General features: G+C 46.2%; 4 non-coding genes and 42 pseudogenes across 4 annotated transcripts; all 46 read left to right on the plus strand.

Moving 5' to 3' along the window:
• Positions 1-31: 31 nt before the first annotated feature.
• On the plus strand, positions 32-149 carry LOC140290211 (5S ribosomal RNA; annotated as a pseudogene).
• A 269-nt stretch (positions 150-418) lies between these two features.
• LOC140290212 (5S ribosomal RNA) lies at positions 419-536 on the plus strand (annotated as a pseudogene).
• Positions 537-805: 269 nt separating this feature from the next.
• LOC140289832 (5S ribosomal RNA) lies at positions 806-929 on the plus strand (annotated as a pseudogene).
• Positions 930-1,198: 269 nt separating this feature from the next.
• Positions 1,199-1,316, plus strand: LOC140290215 (5S ribosomal RNA; annotated as a pseudogene).
• Positions 1,317-1,585: 269 nt separating this feature from the next.
• LOC140290216 (5S ribosomal RNA) lies at positions 1,586-1,703 on the plus strand (annotated as a pseudogene).
• A 269-nt stretch (positions 1,704-1,972) lies between these two features.
• LOC140289833 (5S ribosomal RNA) lies at positions 1,973-2,096 on the plus strand (annotated as a pseudogene).
• A 269-nt stretch (positions 2,097-2,365) lies between these two features.
• On the plus strand, positions 2,366-2,484 carry LOC140269778 (5S ribosomal RNA; annotated as a pseudogene).
• Positions 2,485-2,756: 272 nt separating this feature from the next.
• LOC140280666 (5S ribosomal RNA) lies at positions 2,757-2,875 on the plus strand (annotated as a pseudogene).
• Positions 2,876-3,144: 269 nt separating this feature from the next.
• On the plus strand, positions 3,145-3,253 carry LOC140295257 (5S ribosomal RNA; annotated as a pseudogene).
• Positions 3,254-3,525: 272 nt separating this feature from the next.
• LOC140295250 (5S ribosomal RNA) lies at positions 3,526-3,644 on the plus strand (annotated as a pseudogene).
• Positions 3,645-3,916: 272 nt separating this feature from the next.
• LOC140295170 (5S ribosomal RNA) lies at positions 3,917-4,035 on the plus strand (annotated as a pseudogene).
• Positions 4,036-4,304: 269 nt separating this feature from the next.
• Positions 4,305-4,423, plus strand: LOC140309744 (5S ribosomal RNA; annotated as a pseudogene).
• A 272-nt stretch (positions 4,424-4,695) lies between these two features.
• On the plus strand, positions 4,696-4,814 carry LOC140268978 (5S ribosomal RNA; annotated as a pseudogene).
• Positions 4,815-5,083: 269 nt separating this feature from the next.
• On the plus strand, positions 5,084-5,202 carry LOC140300780 (5S ribosomal RNA; annotated as a pseudogene).
• A 272-nt stretch (positions 5,203-5,474) lies between these two features.
• LOC140293188 (5S ribosomal RNA) lies at positions 5,475-5,593 on the plus strand (annotated as a pseudogene).
• Positions 5,594-6,250: 657 nt separating this feature from the next.
• Positions 6,251-6,369, plus strand: LOC140307776 (5S ribosomal RNA; annotated as a pseudogene).
• A 269-nt stretch (positions 6,370-6,638) lies between these two features.
• Positions 6,639-6,757, plus strand: LOC140281316 (5S ribosomal RNA; annotated as a pseudogene).
• A 269-nt stretch (positions 6,758-7,026) lies between these two features.
• LOC140299013 (5S ribosomal RNA) lies at positions 7,027-7,145 on the plus strand. The gene has a single exon (XR_011914602.1). It is a non-coding gene; the product is annotated as a 5S ribosomal RNA (ribosomal RNA).
• A 269-nt stretch (positions 7,146-7,414) lies between these two features.
• LOC140274000 (5S ribosomal RNA) lies at positions 7,415-7,533 on the plus strand (annotated as a pseudogene).
• A 269-nt stretch (positions 7,534-7,802) lies between these two features.
• Positions 7,803-7,921, plus strand: LOC140288805 (5S ribosomal RNA; annotated as a pseudogene).
• A 269-nt stretch (positions 7,922-8,190) lies between these two features.
• LOC140298880 (5S ribosomal RNA) lies at positions 8,191-8,309 on the plus strand. Its single transcript, XR_011914479.1, has one exon. It is a non-coding gene; the product is annotated as a 5S ribosomal RNA (ribosomal RNA).
• A 272-nt stretch (positions 8,310-8,581) lies between these two features.
• LOC140289498 (5S ribosomal RNA) lies at positions 8,582-8,700 on the plus strand (annotated as a pseudogene).
• Positions 8,701-8,969: 269 nt separating this feature from the next.
• On the plus strand, positions 8,970-9,088 carry LOC140276375 (5S ribosomal RNA; annotated as a pseudogene).
• A 269-nt stretch (positions 9,089-9,357) lies between these two features.
• On the plus strand, positions 9,358-9,476 carry LOC140298881 (5S ribosomal RNA). The gene has a single exon (XR_011914480.1). It is a non-coding gene; the product is annotated as a 5S ribosomal RNA (ribosomal RNA).
• A 272-nt stretch (positions 9,477-9,748) lies between these two features.
• Positions 9,749-9,867, plus strand: LOC140289499 (5S ribosomal RNA; annotated as a pseudogene).
• Positions 9,868-10,136: 269 nt separating this feature from the next.
• LOC140276386 (5S ribosomal RNA) lies at positions 10,137-10,255 on the plus strand (annotated as a pseudogene).
• Positions 10,256-10,524: 269 nt separating this feature from the next.
• On the plus strand, positions 10,525-10,643 carry LOC140296919 (5S ribosomal RNA; annotated as a pseudogene).
• Positions 10,644-10,915: 272 nt separating this feature from the next.
• On the plus strand, positions 10,916-11,034 carry LOC140311815 (5S ribosomal RNA; annotated as a pseudogene).
• A 269-nt stretch (positions 11,035-11,303) lies between these two features.
• LOC140307890 (5S ribosomal RNA) lies at positions 11,304-11,422 on the plus strand (annotated as a pseudogene).
• Positions 11,423-11,694: 272 nt separating this feature from the next.
• LOC140295443 (5S ribosomal RNA) lies at positions 11,695-11,813 on the plus strand (annotated as a pseudogene).
• Positions 11,814-12,085: 272 nt separating this feature from the next.
• Positions 12,086-12,204, plus strand: LOC140277133 (5S ribosomal RNA; annotated as a pseudogene).
• A 269-nt stretch (positions 12,205-12,473) lies between these two features.
• Positions 12,474-12,592, plus strand: LOC140274004 (5S ribosomal RNA; annotated as a pseudogene).
• A 269-nt stretch (positions 12,593-12,861) lies between these two features.
• On the plus strand, positions 12,862-12,980 carry LOC140292744 (5S ribosomal RNA; annotated as a pseudogene).
• Positions 12,981-13,249: 269 nt separating this feature from the next.
• On the plus strand, positions 13,250-13,368 carry LOC140306594 (5S ribosomal RNA; annotated as a pseudogene).
• A 270-nt stretch (positions 13,369-13,638) lies between these two features.
• LOC140290746 (5S ribosomal RNA) lies at positions 13,639-13,757 on the plus strand (annotated as a pseudogene).
• A 269-nt stretch (positions 13,758-14,026) lies between these two features.
• On the plus strand, positions 14,027-14,145 carry LOC140294611 (5S ribosomal RNA; annotated as a pseudogene).
• A 269-nt stretch (positions 14,146-14,414) lies between these two features.
• Positions 14,415-14,533, plus strand: LOC140292875 (5S ribosomal RNA; annotated as a pseudogene).
• Positions 14,534-14,802: 269 nt separating this feature from the next.
• Positions 14,803-14,921, plus strand: LOC140274009 (5S ribosomal RNA; annotated as a pseudogene).
• A 269-nt stretch (positions 14,922-15,190) lies between these two features.
• Positions 15,191-15,309, plus strand: LOC140278492 (5S ribosomal RNA; annotated as a pseudogene).
• A 269-nt stretch (positions 15,310-15,578) lies between these two features.
• Positions 15,579-15,697, plus strand: LOC140298882 (5S ribosomal RNA). Its single transcript, XR_011914481.1, has one exon. It is a non-coding gene; the product is annotated as a 5S ribosomal RNA (ribosomal RNA).
• A 270-nt stretch (positions 15,698-15,967) lies between these two features.
• On the plus strand, positions 15,968-16,086 carry LOC140290747 (5S ribosomal RNA; annotated as a pseudogene).
• Positions 16,087-16,355: 269 nt separating this feature from the next.
• Positions 16,356-16,474, plus strand: LOC140294612 (5S ribosomal RNA; annotated as a pseudogene).
• A 269-nt stretch (positions 16,475-16,743) lies between these two features.
• On the plus strand, positions 16,744-16,862 carry LOC140274353 (5S ribosomal RNA; annotated as a pseudogene).
• A 269-nt stretch (positions 16,863-17,131) lies between these two features.
• Positions 17,132-17,250, plus strand: LOC140274014 (5S ribosomal RNA; annotated as a pseudogene).
• A 269-nt stretch (positions 17,251-17,519) lies between these two features.
• On the plus strand, positions 17,520-17,638 carry LOC140299229 (5S ribosomal RNA; annotated as a pseudogene).
• Positions 17,639-17,910: 272 nt separating this feature from the next.
• Positions 17,911-18,029, plus strand: LOC140295444 (5S ribosomal RNA; annotated as a pseudogene).
• The last annotated feature ends 20 nt before the right edge of the window (positions 18,030-18,049 follow it).

Raw genomic sequence — 18,049 nt, forward strand, 5'->3', positions numbered from 1 at the left:
TATATAATGCACATTTGTCACAGAGATTATTACTTACGGCCACACCACCCTGAACATGCCCGACCTCGTCTGATCTCGGAAGCCAAGCACGGTTGGCCTGGTTAGTACTTGGGTGGGAGACTGCTTGGGAATACCAGGTGCTGTAAGCTTTATCTCTTCTCTGGACCACCTGAATGTCTTTTGTTGCAACGTCTGATCACCCTGTGACACATGAGGAAGTTGGTCATCTTCAGCTGCTGCTGCTTTGTTGGCAGACACAAAGTGATCTGAGAGTCTCAGTTTCAGCTGCAGAGAATAATCACATCAGGGAAGAATATGTGCCCACTACACATCAGCCTTTCTTGGCAATTATCTGGTTACATAGAGGAACCGTATGATTCTAGTACCTATATAATGCACATTTGTCACAGAGATTATTACTTACGGCCACACCACCCTGAACATGCCCGACCTCGTCTGATCTCGGAAGCCAAGCACGGTTGGCCTGGTTAGTACTTGGGTGGGAGACTGCTTGGGAATACCAGGTGCTGTAAGCTTTATCTCTTCTCTGGACCACCTGAATGTCTTTTGTTGCAACGTCTGATCACCCTGTGACACATGAGGAAGTTGGTAATCTTCAGCTTCTGCTGCTTTGTTGGGAGACACGAAGTGATCTGAGAGTCTCAGTTTCAGCTGCAGAGAATAATCACGTCAGCGAAGAAGATGTGCCCACTACACATAAGCCTTTCTCTGCAATTATCTGGTTACATAGAGGAACCGTATGATTCCAGTACCTATATAATGCACATTTGTCACAGAGATTGTCGCTTACGGCCACACCACCCTGAATATAATATGCCCGACCTCGTCTGATCTCGGAAGCCAAGCAGGATTGTGCCTGGTTAGTACTTGGGTGGGAGACTGCTTGGGAATACCAGGTGCTGTAAGCTTTTTCTCTTCTCTCTACCACCTGCATGTCTTTTGTTGCAACGTCTGATCACCCTGTGACACATGAGGAAGTTGGTCATCTTCAGCTGCTGCTGCTTTGTTGGCAGACACAAAGTGATCTGAGAGTCTCAGTTTCAGCTGCAGAGAATAATCACATCAGGGAAGAATATGTGCCCACTACACATCAGCCTTTCTTGGCAATTATCTGGTTACATAGAGGAACCGTATGATTCCAGTACCTATATAATGCACATTTGTCACAGAGATTATTACTTACGGCCACACCACCCTGAACATGCCCGACCTCGTCTGATCTCGGAAGCCAAGCACGGTTGGCCTGGTTAGTACTTGGGTGGGAGACTGCTTGGGAATACCAGGTGCTGTAAGCTTTATCTCTTCTCTGGACCACCTGAATGTCTTTTGTTGCAACGTCTGATCACCCTGTGACACATGAGGAAGTTGGTCATCTTCAGCTGCTGCTGCTTTGTTGGCAGACACAAAGTGATCTGAGAGTCTCAGTTTCAGCTGCAGAGAATAATCACATCAGGGAAGAAGATGTGCCCACTACACATCAGCCTTTCTTGGCAATTATCTGGTTACATAGAGGAACCGTATGATTCTAGTACCTATATAATGCACATTTGTCACAGAGATTATTACTTACGGCCACACCACCCTGAACATGCCCGACCTCGTCTGATCTCGGAAGCCAAGCACGGTTGGCCTGGTTAGTACTTGGGTGGGAGACTGCTTGGGAATACCAGGTGCTGTAAGCTTTATCTCTTCTCTGGACCACCTGAATGTCTTTTGTTGCAACGTCTGATCACCCTGTGACACATGAGGAAGTTGGTCATCTTCAGCTTCTGCTGCTTTGTTGGGAGACACGAAGTGATCTGAGAGTCTCAGTTTCAGCTGCAGAGAATAATCACGTCAGGGAAGAAGATGTGCCCACTACACATAAGCCTTTCTCTGCAATTATCTGGTTACATAGAGGAACCGTATGATTCCAGTACCTATATAATGCACATTTGTCACAGAGATTGTCGCTTACGGCCACACCACCCTGAATATAATATGCCCGACCTCGTCTGATCTCGGAAGCCAAGCAGGATTGTGCCTGGTTAGTACTTGGGTGGGAGACTGCTTGGGAATACCAGGTGCTGTAAGCTTTTTCTCTTCTCTCTACCACCTGCATGTCTTTTTTTGCAACATCTGATCACCCTGTGACACATGAGGAAGTTGGTCATCTTCAGCTGCTGCTGCTTTGTTGGCAGACACGAAGTGATCTGAGAGTCTCAGTTTCAGCTGCAGAGAATGATCACATCAGAGAAGATGATATGCCAGCTACACATCAGCCTTTCTCTGCAATTATCTAGTTGCATAGAGGAACCGTATGATTCCAGTACCTATATGATGCACATTTGTCAGTGACATTGTTGCTTACGGCCACACCACGTTGAACATGCCCGACCTCGTCTGATCTCGGAAGCCAAGCACGGTTGGGCCTGGTTAGTACTTGGATGGAAGACCTCTTGGGAATACCAGGTGCTTTAAGCTTTTTCTCTTCTTTCGACCACCTGCATGTCTTTTGTTGCAACGTCTGATCACCCTGTGACACATGAGGAAGTTGGTCATCTTCAGCAGCTGCTGCTGCTTTGTTGGCAGACACGAAGTGATCTGAGAGTCTCAGTTTCAGCTGCAGAGAATGATCACATGAGGGAAGAAGATTTGCCCACTACAAGTCAGCCTTTCTCGGCAATTATCTGGTTACATAGAGGAACCGTATGATTCCATTACCTATATAATGCACATTTGTCAAAGACATTGTCGCTTACGGCCACACCACCCTGAATATGCCCGACCTCGTCTGATCTCGGAAGCCAAGCAGTGTTGGGCCTGGTTAGTACTTTGATGGTATACAGCTTGGGAATACCAGGTGCTGTAAGCTTTTTCTCTTATCTCAACCACCTGCATGTCTTTTGTTGCAACGTCTGATCACCCTGTGACACATGAGGAAGTTGGTCATCTTCAGCTGCTGCTGCTTTGTTGGCAGATACGAAGTGATCTGAGAGTCTCATTTTCAGCTAGAGAGAATTATCACGTCAGGGAACAAGATGTGCCCACTACATATCAGCCTTTCTCGGCAATTATCTGGTTACATAGAGAAACCATATGATTCCATTGCCTATATAATGCACATATGTCACAGAGACTGTTGCTTACGGCCAAACCACCCTGATTATGTCTGATCTCGGAAGCCAAGGAGGGTTGGGCCTGATTAGTACTTGGATGGGAGACCGCTTGGGAATACCAGGTGCTGTAAGCTTCTTCTCTTCTCTCTACCACCTGCATGTCTTTTGTTGCAACGTCTGATCATCCTGTGACACATGAGGAAGTTGGTCATCTTCAGCAGCTGCTGCTTCTTTGTTGGCAGACAGGAAGTGATCTGAGAGTCTCAGTTTCAGCTGCAGAGAAAAATCAAATCAGGAAAGAAGATGTGCCCACTACAAGTCAGCCTTTCTCGGCAATTATCTGGTTACATAGAGGAAGTGTATGATTCCAGTACTTATATAATGCACATTTGTCACAGATATTGTTGCTTACGGCCACACCACCCTGAATAAGTCTTATCTCGTCTGATCTCGGAAGCCAAGCAGGTTTGGGCCTGGTTAGTACTTGGATGGGAGACTGCTTGGGAATACCAGGTGATGTAATCTTTTTCTCTTCTCTCTACCACCTGCATGTCTTTTGTTGCAATGTCTGATCGCCCTGTGACACATGAGGAAGTTGGTCATCTTCAGCTGCTGCTGCTGCTTTGTTGGCAGACATGAAGTGATCTGAGAGTCTCAGTTTCAGCTCCAGAGAATAATCACATCAAGGAGGAAGATGTGCCCACTAAGAGTCAGCCTTTCTTGGCAATTATCTGGTTACATAGAGGAAGTGTATGATTCCAGTACCTATATAATACACATTTGTACCAGATATTGTTGCTTACCGCCACACCGCCCCGAATAAGCTCGACCTCGTCTGATCTCGGAAGCCAAGCACGGTTGGGCCTGGTTAGTTCTTGAATGGGAGACCGCTTGCGAATACCAGGTGCTGTAAGCTTTTTCTCTTCTCTCTACCACCTGCATGTCTTTTGTTGCAACGTCTGATCACCCTGTGACACATGAGGAAGTTGGTCATCTTCAGCTGCTACTGCTTTGTTGGCAGACATGAAGTGATCTGAGAGTCTCAGTTTCAGTTGCAGAGAATGATCACATCAGAGAAGATGATTTACCCGCTACACATCAGCCTTTCTCGGCAATTATCTGGTTGCATAGAGGAACCGTATGATTCCAGTACCTATATAATGCACATTTGTCAGAGACATTGCTGCTTACGGCCACACCACCCGGAACATGCCTGACCTCGTCTGATCTCGGAAGCCAAGCAGGGTTGGGCCTGGTTAGTACTTGGATGGGAGACCACTTAGGGATACCAGGTGCTGTAAGCTTCTTCTCTACTCTCTACCACCTTCGTGTCTTTTGTGGCAACGTCTGATCCTCCTGTGACACATGAGGAAGTTGGTCATCTTCAGCTGCTGCTGCTTCTTTGTTGGCAGACACGAAGTGATCTGAGAGTCTCAATTTCAGCTGCAGAGAATAATCACATCAGGGAAGAAGATGTGCCCACTACAAGTCAGCCTTTCTCGGCAATTATCTGGTTACATAGAGGAACTGTATTATTCCAGTACCTATATAATGCACATTTGTCACAGACATTGTTGCTTACGGCCACACCACCCTGAACATGCCCGAGCTCGTCTGATCTTGGAAGCCAAGCAGGGTTGGGCCTTGTTAGTACTTCAATTGGAGACAACTTGGGAATACCAGGTGCTGTAAGCTTTTTCTCTTCTCTCAACCACCTGCATGTCTTTTGTTGCAACGTCTGACCACCCTGTGACACATGAGGAAGTTGGTCATCTTCAGCTGCTGCTGCTTTGTTGGCAGACATGAAGTGATCTGAGAGTCTCAGTTTCAGTTGCAGAGAATGATCACATCAGAGAAGATGATTTACCCGCTACACATCAGCCTTTCTCGGCAATTATCTGGTTGCATAGAGGAACCGTATGATTCCAGTACCTATATAATGCACATTTGTCAGAGACATTGCTGCTTACGGCCACACCACCCGGAACATGCCTGACCTCATCTGATCTTGGAAGCCAAGCAGGGTTGGGCCTGGTTAGTACTTGCATGGGAGACCACTTGGGAATACCAGGTGCTGTAAGCTTCTTCTCTACTCTCTACCACCTTCATGTCTTTTGTGGCAACGTCTGATCCTCCTGTGACACATGAGGAAGTTGGTCATCTTCAGCTGCTGCTGCGTCTTTGTTGGCAGACACGAAGTGATCTGAGAGTGTCAATTTCAGCTGCAGAGAATAATCACATCAGGGAAGAAGATGTGCCCACTACAAGTCAGCCTTTCTCGGCAATTATCTGGTTACATAGAGGAAGTGTATGATTCCAGTACCTATATAATGCACATTTGTCACAGATATTGTTGCTTACGGCCACACCACCCTGAATAAGCCCGACCTTGTCTGATCTTGGAAGTCAAGCAGGTTTGGGCCTCGTTAGTACTTGGATGGGAGACTGCTTGGGAATACCAGGTGCTGTAAGCTTTTTCTCTTCTCTCTACCACCTGCATGTCTTTTGTTGCAACGTCTGATCACCCTGTGACACATGAGGAAGTTGGTCATCTTCAGCTGCTGCTGCTTTGTTGGCAGACACAAAGTGATCTGAGAGTCTCATTTTCAGCTGGAGAGAATTATCACGTCAGGGAAGAAGATGTGCCCACTACATATCAGCCTTTCTCGGCAATTATCTGGTTACATAGAGGAAGTGTATGATTCCATTGCCTATATAGTGCACATTTGTCACAGAGATTGTTACTTACGGACAAACCACCCTGAATATGTCTGACCTTGTCTGATCTCGGAAGCCAAGGAGGGCTGGTTCTGGTTAGTACTTTGATGGGACACCGCTTGGGAATACCAGGTGCTGTAAGCTTTTTCTCTTCTCTCTACCACCTACATGTCTTTTGTTGCAATGTCTGATCGCCCTGTGACACATGAGGAAGTTGGTCATCTTCAGCTGCTGCTGCTTTGTTAGCAGACACGAAGTGATCTGAGAGTCTCAGTTTCAGCTGCAGAGAATAATCACATCAAGGAAGAAGATGTGCCCACAACAAGTTAGCCTTTCTCTGCAATTATCTGGTTACATAGAGGAACTGTATTATTCCAGTACCTATATAATGCACATTTTTCACAGACATTGTTACTTACGGCCACACCACCCTGAATATGCCCGACCTCGACTGATCTCGGAACCCAAGCAGGGTTGGGCCTGGTTAGTACTTGAATGGGAGACCCCTTGGGAATGCCAGGTGCTGTAAGCTTTTTCTCTTCTCTCTACCACCTGCATGTATTTTGTTGCAAGGTCTGATCGCCCTGTGACACATGAGGAAGTTGGTCATCTTCAGCTGCTGCTGCTTTGTTGGCAGACACGAAGTGATCTGAGAGTCTCATTTTCAGCTGGAGAGAATAATCACGTCAGGGAAGAAGATGTGTCCACTATTTATCAGCCTTTCTCTGCAATTATCTGGTTATATAGAGGAAACGTATGATTCCAGTACCTATACAATTTACATTTGTCAGAGACATTGTTGCTTACGGCCACACCACCCTGAATATGCCCGACCTCGTCTGATCTCGAAAGCCAAGCAGGGTTGTGCCTGGTTAGTACTTCGATGGGAGACCGCTTGGGATTATCAGGTGCTGTAAGCTTTTTCTCTTCTCTCAACCACCTGCATGTCTTTTGTTGCAACGTCTGATCACCCTGTGACACATGAGGAAGTTGGTCATCTTCATTTTCTGCTGCTTTGTTGGCAGACACGAAGTTATCTTAAAGTCTCATTTTCAGCTGGAGAAAATTATCACGTCAGGGAACAAGATGTGCCCACTACATATCAGCCTTTCTTGGCAATTATATGGTTGCATAGAGGAACCGTATGATTCCAGTACCTATATAATGCACATTTGTCACAAACGTTGTTACTTACGGCCACACCACCCGGAATATGCCCAACCTCGTCTGATCTTGGAAGCCAAGCAGGGTTGGGCCTGGTTAGTACTTGGATGGGAGACCGCTTGGGAATACCAGGTGCTGTAAGCTTTTTCTCTTCTCTCAACCACCTGCATGTCTTTTGTTGCAACGTCTGATCACCCTGTGACACATGAGGAAGTTGGTCATCTTCAGCTGCTGCTGCTTTGTTGGCAGACACGAAGTGATCTTAGAGTCTCATTTTCAGCTGGAGAAAATTATCACGTCAGGGAACAAGATGTGCCCACTATATATCAGCCTTTTTCGGCAATTATCTTGTTACATAGAGGAACCATATGATTCCATTGCCTATATAATGCACATTTGTCACAGAGATTGTTGCTTACGGCCAAACCACCCTGAATATGTCTGACCTCGTTTGATCTCAGAAGCCAAGGAGGGTTGGGCCTGGTTAGTACTTTGATGAGAGACCGCTTGGGAATACCAGGTGCTGTAAGCTTTTTCTCTTCTCTCTACCACCTGCATGTCTTTTGTTGCAACGTCTGATCGCCCTGTGACACATGAGGAAGTTGGTCATCTTCAGCTGCTGCTGCTTTGTTGGCAGACACAAAGTGATCTGAGAGTCTCAGTTTCAGTTGCAGAGAATGATCACATCAGAGAAGATGATTTACCCGCTACACATCAGCTTTTCTCGGCAATTATCTGGTTGCATAGAGGAACCGTATGATTCCAGTACCTATATAATGCACATTTGTCAGAGACATTGCTGCTTACGGCCACACCACCCGGAACATGCCTGACCTCGTCTGATCTCGGAAGCCAAGCAGGGTTGGGCCTGGTTAGTACTTGGATGGGAGACCGCTTGGGATTATCAGGTGATGTAAGCTTTTTCTCTTCTCTCAACCACCTGCATGTCTTTTGTTGCAACGTCTGATCACCCTGTGACACATGAGGAAGTTGGTCATCTTCATTTTTTGCTGCTTTGTTGGCAGACACGAAGTGATCTTAGAGTCTCATTTTCAGCTGGAGAAAATGATCACGTCAGGGAACAAGATGTGCCCACTACATATCAGCCTTTCTTGGCAATTATATGGTTGCATAGAGGAACCGTATGATTCCAGTACCTATATAATGCACATTTGTCACAGACATTGTTACTTACGGCCACACCACCCTGAATATGCCCAACCTCGTCTGATCTTGGAAGCCAAGCACGGTTGGGCCTGGTTAGTACTTGGATGGGAGACCGCTTGGGAATACCAGGTGCTGTAAGCTTTTTCTCTTCTCTCTACCACCTGCATGTCTTTTGTTGCAACGTCTGATCACCCTGTGACACATGAGGAAGTTGGTCATCTTCAGCTGCTGCTGCTTCTTTGTTGGCAGACACGAAGTGATCTGAGAGTCTCAGTTTCAGCTGCAGAGAATAATCACATCAGGGAAGAAGATGTGCCCACTACAAGTCAGCCTTTCTCTGCAATTATCTGGTTACATTGAAGAAGTGTATGATTCCAGTACCTATATAATGCACATTTGTCACAGCTATTGTTGCTTACGGCCGCACCACCCTGAATATGCCCGACCTCGTCTGATCTTGGAAGCCAAGGAGGGTTGGGCGTGGTTAGTACTTGGATGGAAGACCTCTTGGGAATACCAGGTGCTGTAAGCTTTTTCTCTTCTCTCTACCACCTGCATGTCTTTTGTTGCAATGTCTGATCACCCTGTGACACATGAGGAAGTTGGTCATCTTCAGCTGCTGCTGTTTTGTTGGCTGACACGAAGTGATCTGAGAGTCTCAGTTTCAGTTGCAGAGAATGATCACATCAGAGAAGATGATATGCCCGCTACACATCAGCCTTTCTCTGCAATTATCTGGGTGCATAGAGGAACCGTATGATTCCAGTACCTATATAATGCACATTTGTCAGAGACATTGTTGCTTACGGCCACACAACCCTGAACATGCCCGACCTCGTCTGATCTCGGAAGCCAAGCAGGGTTGGGCCTGGTTTGTACTTGGATGGAAGACCTCTTCGGAATACCAGGTGTTGTAAGCTTTTTCTCTTCTCTCTACCACCTGCATGTCTTTTGTTGCAACGTCTGATCACCCTGTGACACATGAGGAAGTTGGTCATCTTCATTTTTTGCTGCTTTGTTGGCAGACACGAAGTGATCTTAGAGTCTCATTTTCAGCTGGAGAAAATGATCACGTCAGGGAACAAGATGTGCCCACTACATATCAGCCTTTCTTGGCAATTATATGGTTGCATAGAGGAACCGTATGATTCCAGTACCTATATAATGCACATTTGTCACAGACATTGTTACTTACGGCCACACCACCCTGAATATGCCCAACCTCGTCTGATCTTGGAAGCCAAGCACGGTTGGGCCTGGTTAGTACTTGGATGGGAGACCGCTTGGGAATACCAGGTGCTGTAAGCTTTTTCTCTTCTCTCTACCACCTGCATGTCTTTTGTTGCAACGTCTGATCACCCTGTGACACATGAGGAAGTTGGTCATCTTCAGCTGCTGCTGCTTCTTTGTTGGCAGACACGAAGTGATCTGAGAGTCTCAGTTTCAGCTGCAGAGAATAATCACATCAGGGAAGAAGATGTGCCCACTACAAGTCAGCCTTTCTCTGCAATTATCTGGTTACATTGAAGAAGTGTATGATTCCAGTACCTATATAATGCACATTTGTCACAGCTATTGTTGCTTACGGCCGCACCACCCTGAATATGCCCGACCTCGTCTGATCTTGGAAGCCAAGGAGGGTTGGGCGTGGTTAGTACTTGGATGGAAGACCTCTTGGGAATACCAGGTGCTGTAAGCTTTTTCTCTTCTCTCTACCACCTGCATGTCTTTTGTTGCAATGTCTGATCACCCTGTGACACATGAGGAAGTTGGTCATCTTCAGCTGCTGCTGTTTTGTTGGCTGACACGAAGTGATCTGAGAGTCTCAGTTTCAGTTGCAGAGAATGATCACATCAGAGAAGATGATATGCCCGCTACACATCAGCCTTTCTCTGCAATTATCTGGGTGCATAGAGGAACCGTATGATTCCAGTACCTATATAATGCACATTTGTCAGAGACATTGTTGCTTACGGCCACACAACCCTGAACATGCCCGACCTCGTCTGATCTCGGAAGCCAAGCAGGGTTGGGCCTGGTTTGTACTTGGATGGAAGACCTCTTCGGAATACCAGGTGTTGTAAGCTTTTTCTCTTCTCTCTACCACCTGCATGTCTTTTGTTGCAATGTCTGATCACCCTGTGACACATGAGGAAGTTGGTCATCTTCAGCTTCTGCTGCTTTGTTGGCAGACACAAAGTGATCTGAGAGTCTCAGTTTCAGCTCGAGAGAATAATCACGTCAGGGAAGAAGATGTGCCCACTACTTATCAGCCTTTCTCGGCAATTATCTGGTTGCATAGAGGAACCGTATGATTCCAGTACCTATATAATGCACATTTGTCAGAGACATTGTTGCTTACGGCCACACCACCCTGAACATGCCCGACCTCGTCTGATCTCGGAAGCCAAGCAGGGTTGAGCCTGCTTAGTACTTGGATGGGAGACTACTTGGGAATACCAGGTGCTGTAAGCTTCTTCTCTTCTCTCTACCACCTGCATGTCTTTTGTTGCAACGTCTGATCATCCTGTGACACATGAGGAAGTTGGTCATCTTCAGCAGCTGCTGCTTCTTTGTTGTTAGACACGAAGTGATCTGAGAGTCTCAGTTTCAGCTGCAGAGAATAATCACATCAGGGAAGAAGATGTGCCCACTACAAGTCAGCCTTTCTCTGCAATTATCTGGTTACATAGAAGAAGTGTATGATTCCAGTACCTATATAATGCACATTTGTCACAGCTATTGTTGCTTACGGCCGCACCACCCTGAATATGCCCGACCTCGTCTGATCTTGGAAGCCAAGGAGGGTTGGGCCTGGTTAGTACTTGGATGGAAGACCTCTTGGGAATACCAGGTGCTGTAAGCTTTTTCTCTTCTCTCTACCACCTGCATGTCTTTTTTTGCAACGTCTGATCACCCTGTGACACATGAGGAAGTTGGTCATCTTCAGCTGCTGCTGCTTTGTTGGCAGACACGAAGTGATCTGAGAGTCTCAGTTTCAGCTGCAGAGAATGATCACATCAGGGAAGAAGATGTGCCCATAACAAGTGAGCCTTTCTCGGAAATTATCTGGTTACATAGAGGAAGTGTATGATTCCAGTACTTATATAATGCACATTTGTCACAGAAATTGTTCCTTACGGCCACACCACCCTGAATATGCCCGACCTCGTCTGATCTCGGAAGCTAAGAAGGGTTGGGCCTGGTTAGTACTTCAATGGGAGACTGCTTGGGAATACCAGGTGCTGTAAGCGTTTTCTCTTCTCTCTACAACCTGCATGTCTTTTATTGCAACGTCTGATCACCCTGTGACACATGAGGAAGTTGGTCATCTTCAGCAGCTGCTGCTGCTTTGTTGGAAGACACGAAGTGATCTGAGAGTCTCAGTTTCAGCTGAAGAGAATAATCACGTCAGGGAAGATGATGTGCCCACTACACATCAGCCTTTCTCAGCAATTATCTGGTTACATAGAGGAACCGTATGATTCCTGTACTTATATAATGCACATTTGTCACAGACATTGTTGCTTACGGCCACACCACCCTCAATATGCCTGACCTCGTCTGATCTCGGAAGCCAAGCAGGGTTGGTTCTGGTTAGTACTTGGGTGGGAGACCGCTTGAAAATACCATTTGCTGTAAGCTTTTTCTCTTCTCTCTACAACCTGCATGTCTTTTGTTGCAACGTCTGATCACCCTGTGACACATGAGGAAGTTGATCATCTTCAGCTGCTGCTGCTGCTTTGTTGGCAGACATGAAGTGATCTGAGAGTCTCAGTTTCAGCTCCAGAGAATAATCACATCAAGGAGGAAGATGTGCCCACTAAGAGTCAGCCTTTCTCGGCAATTATCTGGTTACATAGAGGAAGTGTATGATTCCAGTACCTATATAATACACATTTGTACCAGATATTGTTGCTTACAGCCACACCACCCTGAATAAGCTCGACCTCGTCTGATCTCGGAAGCCAAGCAGGGTTGGGCCTGGTTAGTTCTTGAATGGGAGACTGCTTGCGAATACCAGGTGCTGTAAGCTTTTTCTCTTCTCTCTACAACCTGCATGTCTTTTGTTGCAATGTCTGATCACCCTGTGACACATGAGGAAGTTGGTCATCTTCAGCTTCTGCCGCTTTGTTGGCAGACACGAAGTGATCTGAGAGTCTCATTTTCAGCTGGAGAAAATTATCACGTCAGGGAACAAGATGTGCCCACTATATATCAGCCTTTTTCGGCAATTATCTTGTTACATAGAGGAACCATATGATTCCATTGCCTATATAATGCACATTTGTCACAGAGATTGTTGCTTACGGCCAAACCACCCTGAATATGTCTGACCTCGTTTGATCTCAGAAGCCAAGGAGGGTTGGGCCTGGTTAGTACTTTGATGAGAGACCGCTTGGGAATACCAGGTGCTGTAAGCTTTTTCTCTTCTCTCTACCACCTGCATGTCTTTTGTTGCAACGTCTGATCGCCCTGTGACACATGAGGAAGTTGGTCATCTTCAGCTGCTGCTGCTTTGTTGGCAGACACAAAGTGATCTGAGAGTCTCAGTTTCAGTTGCAGAGAATGATCACATCAGAGAAGATGATTTACCCGCTACACATCAGCTTTTCTCGGCAATTATCTGGTTGCATAGAGGAACCGTATGATTCCAGTACCTATATAATGGACATTTGTCAGAGACATTGCTGCTTACGGCCACACCACCCGGAACATGCCTGACCTCGTCTGATTTCGGAAGCCAAGCAGGGTTGGGCCTGGTTAGTACTTGGATGGGAGACCGCTTGGGATTATCAGGTGATGTAAGCTTTTTCTCTTCTCTCAACCACCTGCATGTCTTTTGTTGCAACGTCTGATCACCCTGTGACACATGAGGAAGTTGGTCATCTTCATTTTCTGCTGCTTTGTTGGCAGACACGAAGTGATCTTAGAGTCTCATTTTCAGCTGGAGAAAATGATCACGTCAGGGAACAAGATGTGCCCACTACATATCAGCCTTTCTTGGCAATTATATGGTTGCATAGAGGAACCGTATGATTCCAGTACCTATATAATGCACATTTGTCACAGACATTGTTACTTACGGCCACACCACCCTGAATATGCCCAACCTCGTCTGATCTTGGAAGCCAAGCACGGTTAGGCCTGGTTAGTACTTGGATGGGAGACCGCTTGGGAATACCAGGTGCTGTAAGCTTTTTCTCTTCTCTCAACCACCTGCATGTCTTTTGTTGCAACGTCTGATCACCCTGTGACACATGAGGAAGTTGGTCATCTTCAGCTGCTGCTGCTTTGTTGGCAGACACGAAGTGATCTTAGAGTCTCATTTTCAGCTGGAGAAAATTATCACGTCAGGGAACAAGATGTGCCCACTATATATCAGCCTTTTTTTGGCAATTATCTTGTTACATAGAGGAACCATATGATTCCATTGCCTATATAATGCACATTTGTCACAGAGATTGTTGCTTACGGCCAAACCACCCTGAATATGTCTGACCTCGTCTGATCTCAGAAGCCAAGGAGGGTTGGGCCTGGTTAGTACTTTGATGAGAGACTGCTTGGGAATACCAGGTGCTGTAAGCGTTTTCTCTTCTCTCTACAACCTGCATGTCTTTTGTTGCAACGTCTGATCACCCTGTGACACATGAGGAAGTTGGTCATCTTCAGCTGCTGCTGCTTTGTTGGAAGACACGAAGTGATCTGAGAGTCTCAGTTTCAGCTGAAGAGAATAATCACGTCAGGGAAGAAGATGTGCCCACTACACATCAGCCTTTCTCAGCAATTATCTGGTTACATAGAGGAACCGTATGATTCCTGTACTAATATAATGCACTTTTGTCAGACACATTGTTGCTTACGGCCACACCACCCTGAACATACCCGCCCTCGTCTGATCTCGGAAGCCAAGCAGCGTTGAGCCTGCTTAGTACTTGGATGGGAGACTGCTTGGGAATACCAGGTGCTGTAAGTGTTTTCTCTTCTCTCTACAACCTGCATGTCTTTTGTTGCAACATCTGATCACCCTGTGACACATGAGGAAGTTGGTCATCTTCAGCTGCTCCTGCTTTGTTGGCTGACACAAAGTGATCTGAGAGTCTCAGTTTCAGTTGCAGAGAATGATCACATCAGAGAAGATGATTTGCCCGCTACACATCAGCCTTTCTCGGCAATTATCTGGTTGCATAGAGGAACCGTATGATTCCAGTACCTATATAATGCACATTTGTCACAGACATTGTTACTTACGGCCACACCACCCTGAATATGCCCGACCTCGTCTGATCTCAGAACCCAAGCAGGGTTGGGCCTTGTTAGTACTTGGATGGGAGACCGCTTGGGAATACCAGGTGCTCTAAGCTTTTTCTCTTCTCTCAACCACCTGCATGTCTTTTGTTGCAACGTCTGATCACCCTGTGACACATGAGGAAGTTGGTCATCTTCAGCTGCTGCTGCTTTGTTGGCAGACACGAAGTGATCTTAGAGTCTCATTTTCAGCTGGAGAAAATTATCACGTCAGGGAACAAGATGTGCCCACTATATATCAGCCTTTTTCGGCAATTATCTTGTTACATAGAGGAACCATATGATTCCATTGCCTATATAATGCACATTTGTCACAGAGATTGTTGCTTACGGCCAAACCACCCTGAATATGTCTGACCTCGTTTGATCTCAGAAGCCAAGGAGGGTTGGGCCTGGTTAGTACTTTGATGAGAGACCGCTTGGGAATACCAGGTGCTGTAAGCTTTTTCTCTTCTCTCTACCACCTGCATGTCTTTTGTTGCAACGTCTGATCGCCCTGTGACACATGAGGAAGTTGGTCATCTTCAGCTGCTGCTGCTTTGTTGGCAGACACAAAGTGATCTGAGAGTCTCAGTTTCAGTTGCAGAGAATGATCACATCAGAGAAGATGATTTACCCGCTACACATCAGCTTTTCTCGGCAATTATCTGGTTGCATAGAGGAACCGTATGATTCCAGTACCTATATAATGCACATTTGTCAGAGACATTGCTGCTTACGGCCACACCACCCGGAACATACCTGACCTCGTCTGATCTCGGAAGCCAAGCAGGGTTGGGCCTGGTTAGTACTTGGATGGGAGACCGCTTGGGATTATCAGGTGATGTAAGCTTTTTCTCTTCTCTCAACCACCTGCATGTCTTTTGTTGCAACGTCTGATCACCCTGTGACACATGAGGAAGTTGGTCATCTTCATTTTCTGCTGCTTTGTTGGCAGACACGAAGTGATCTTAGAGTCTCATTTTCAGCTGGAGAAAATGATCACGTCAGGGAACAAGATGTGCCCACTACATATCAGCCTTTCTTGGCAATTATATGGTTGCATAGAGGAACCGTATGATTCCAGTACCTATATAATGCACATTTGTCACAGACATTGTTACTTACGGCCACACCACCCTGAATATGCCCAACCTCGTCTGATCTTGGAAGCCAAGCACGGTTGGGCCTGGTTAGTACTTGGATGGGAGACCGCTTGGGAATACCAGGTGCTGTAAGCTTTTTCTCTTCTCTCAACCACCTGCATGTCTTTTGTTGCAACGTCTGATCACCCTGTGACACATGAGGAAGTTGGTCATCTTCAGCTGCTGCTGCTTTGTTGGCAGACACGAAGTGATCTTAGAGTCTCATTTTCAGCTGGAGAAAATTATCACGTCAGGGAACAAGATGTGCCCACTATATATCAGCCTTTTTTTGGTAATTATCTTGTTACATAGAGGAACCATATGATTCCATTGCCTATATAATGCACATTTGTCACAGAGATTGTTGCTTACGGCCAAACCACCCTGAATATGTCTGACCTCGTCTGATCTCAGAAGCCAAGGAGGGTTGGGCCTGGTTAGTACTTTGATGAGAGACTGCTTGGGAATACCAGGTGCTGTAAGCGTTTTCTCTTCTCTCTACAACCTGCATGTCTTTTGTTGCAACGTCTGATCACCCTGTGACACATGAGGAAGTTGGTCATCTTCAGCTGCTGCTGCTTTGTTGGAAGACACGAAGTGATCTGAGAGTCTCAGTTTCAGCTGAAGAGAATAATCACGTCAGGGAAGAAGATGTGCCCACTACACATCAGCCTTTCTCAGCAATTATCTGGTTACATAGAGGAACCGTATGATTCCTGTACTAATATAATGCACTTTTGTCAGACACATTGTTGCTTACGGCCACACCACCCTGAACATACCCGCCCTCGTCTGATCTCGGAAGCCAAGCAGCGTTGAGCCTGCTTAGTACTTGGATGGGAGACTGCTTGGGAATACCAGGTGCTGTAAGTGTTTTCTCTTCTCTCTACAACCTGCATGTCTTTTGTTGCAACATCTGATCACCCTGTGACACATGAGGAAGTTGGTCATCTTCAGCTGCTCCTGCTTTGTTGGCTGACACAAAGTGATCTGAGAGTCTCAGTTTCAGTTGCAGAGAATGATCACATCAGAGAAGATGATTTGCCCGCTACACATCAGCCTTTCTCGGCAATTATCTGGTTGCATAGAGGAACCGTATGATTCCAGTACCTATATAATGCACATTTGTCACAGACATTGTTACTTACGGCCACACCACCCTGAATATGCCCGACCTCGTCTGATCTCAGAACCCAAGCAGGGTTGGGCCTTGTTAGTACTTGGATGGGAGACCGCTTGGGAATACCAGGTGCTGTAAGCTTTTTCTCTTCTCTCAACCACCTGCATGTCTTTTGTTGCAACGTCTGATCACCCTGTGACACATGAGGAAGTTGGTCATCTTCAGCTGCTGCTGCTTTGTTGGCAGACACGAAGTGATCTTAGAGTCTCATTTTCAGCTGGAGAAAATTATCACGTCAGGGAACAAGATGTGCCCACTATATATCAGCCTTTTTCGGCAATTATCTTGTTACATAGAGGAACCATATGATTCCATTGCCTATATAATGCACATTTGTCACAGAGATTGTTGCTTACGGCCAAACCACCCTGAATATGTCTGACCTCGTTTGATCTCAGAAGCCAAGGAGGGTTGGGCCTGGTTAGTACTTTGATGAGAGACCGCTTGGGAATACCAGGTGCTGTAAGCTTTTTCTCTTCTCTCTACCACCTGCATGTCTTTTGTTGCAACGTCTGATCACCCTGTGACACATGAGGAAGTTGGTCATCTTCAGCTGCTGCTGCTTTGTTGGCAGACACAAAGTGATCTGAGAGTCTCAGTTTCAGTTGCAGAGAATGATCACATCAGAGAAGATGATTTACCCGCTACACATCAGCTTTTCTCGGCAATTATCTGGTTGCATAGAGGAACCGTATGATTCCAGTACCTATATAATGCACATTTGTCAGAGACATTGCTGCTTACGGCCACACCACCCTGAATATGCCCGACCTCGTCTGATCTCGGAAGCTAAGAAGGGTTGGGCCTGGTTAGTACTTCAATGGGAGACTGCTTGGGAATACCAGGTGCTGTAAGCGTTTTCTCTTCTCTCTACAACCTGCATGTCTTTTGTTGCAACGTCTGATCACCCTGTGACACATGAGGAAGTTGGTCATCTTCAGCAGCTGCTGCTGCTTTGTTGGAAGACACGAAGTGATCTGAGAGTCTCAGTTTCAGCTGAAGAGAATAATCACGTCAGGGAAGATGATGTGCCCACTACACATCAGCCTTTCTCAGCAATTATCTGGTTACATAGAGGAACCGTATGATTCCTGTACTTATATAATGCACATTTGTCACAGACATTGTTGCTTACGGCCACACCACCCTCAATATGCCTGACCTCGTCTGATCTCGGAAGCCAAGCAGGGTTGGTTCTGGTTAGTACTTGGGTGGGAGACCGCTTGAAAATACCATTTGCTGTAAGCTTTTTCTCTTCTCTCTACAAC

The sequence above is a fragment of the Leuresthes tenuis genome, unplaced genomic scaffold (genome assembly GCF_036924035.1).
Source record: "Leuresthes tenuis unplaced genomic scaffold, fLeuTen1.0.hap1 SCAF_1, whole genome shotgun sequence".
NCBI classification, from domain to species: domain Eukaryota; kingdom Metazoa; phylum Chordata; class Actinopteri; order Atheriniformes; family Atherinopsidae; genus Leuresthes; species Leuresthes tenuis.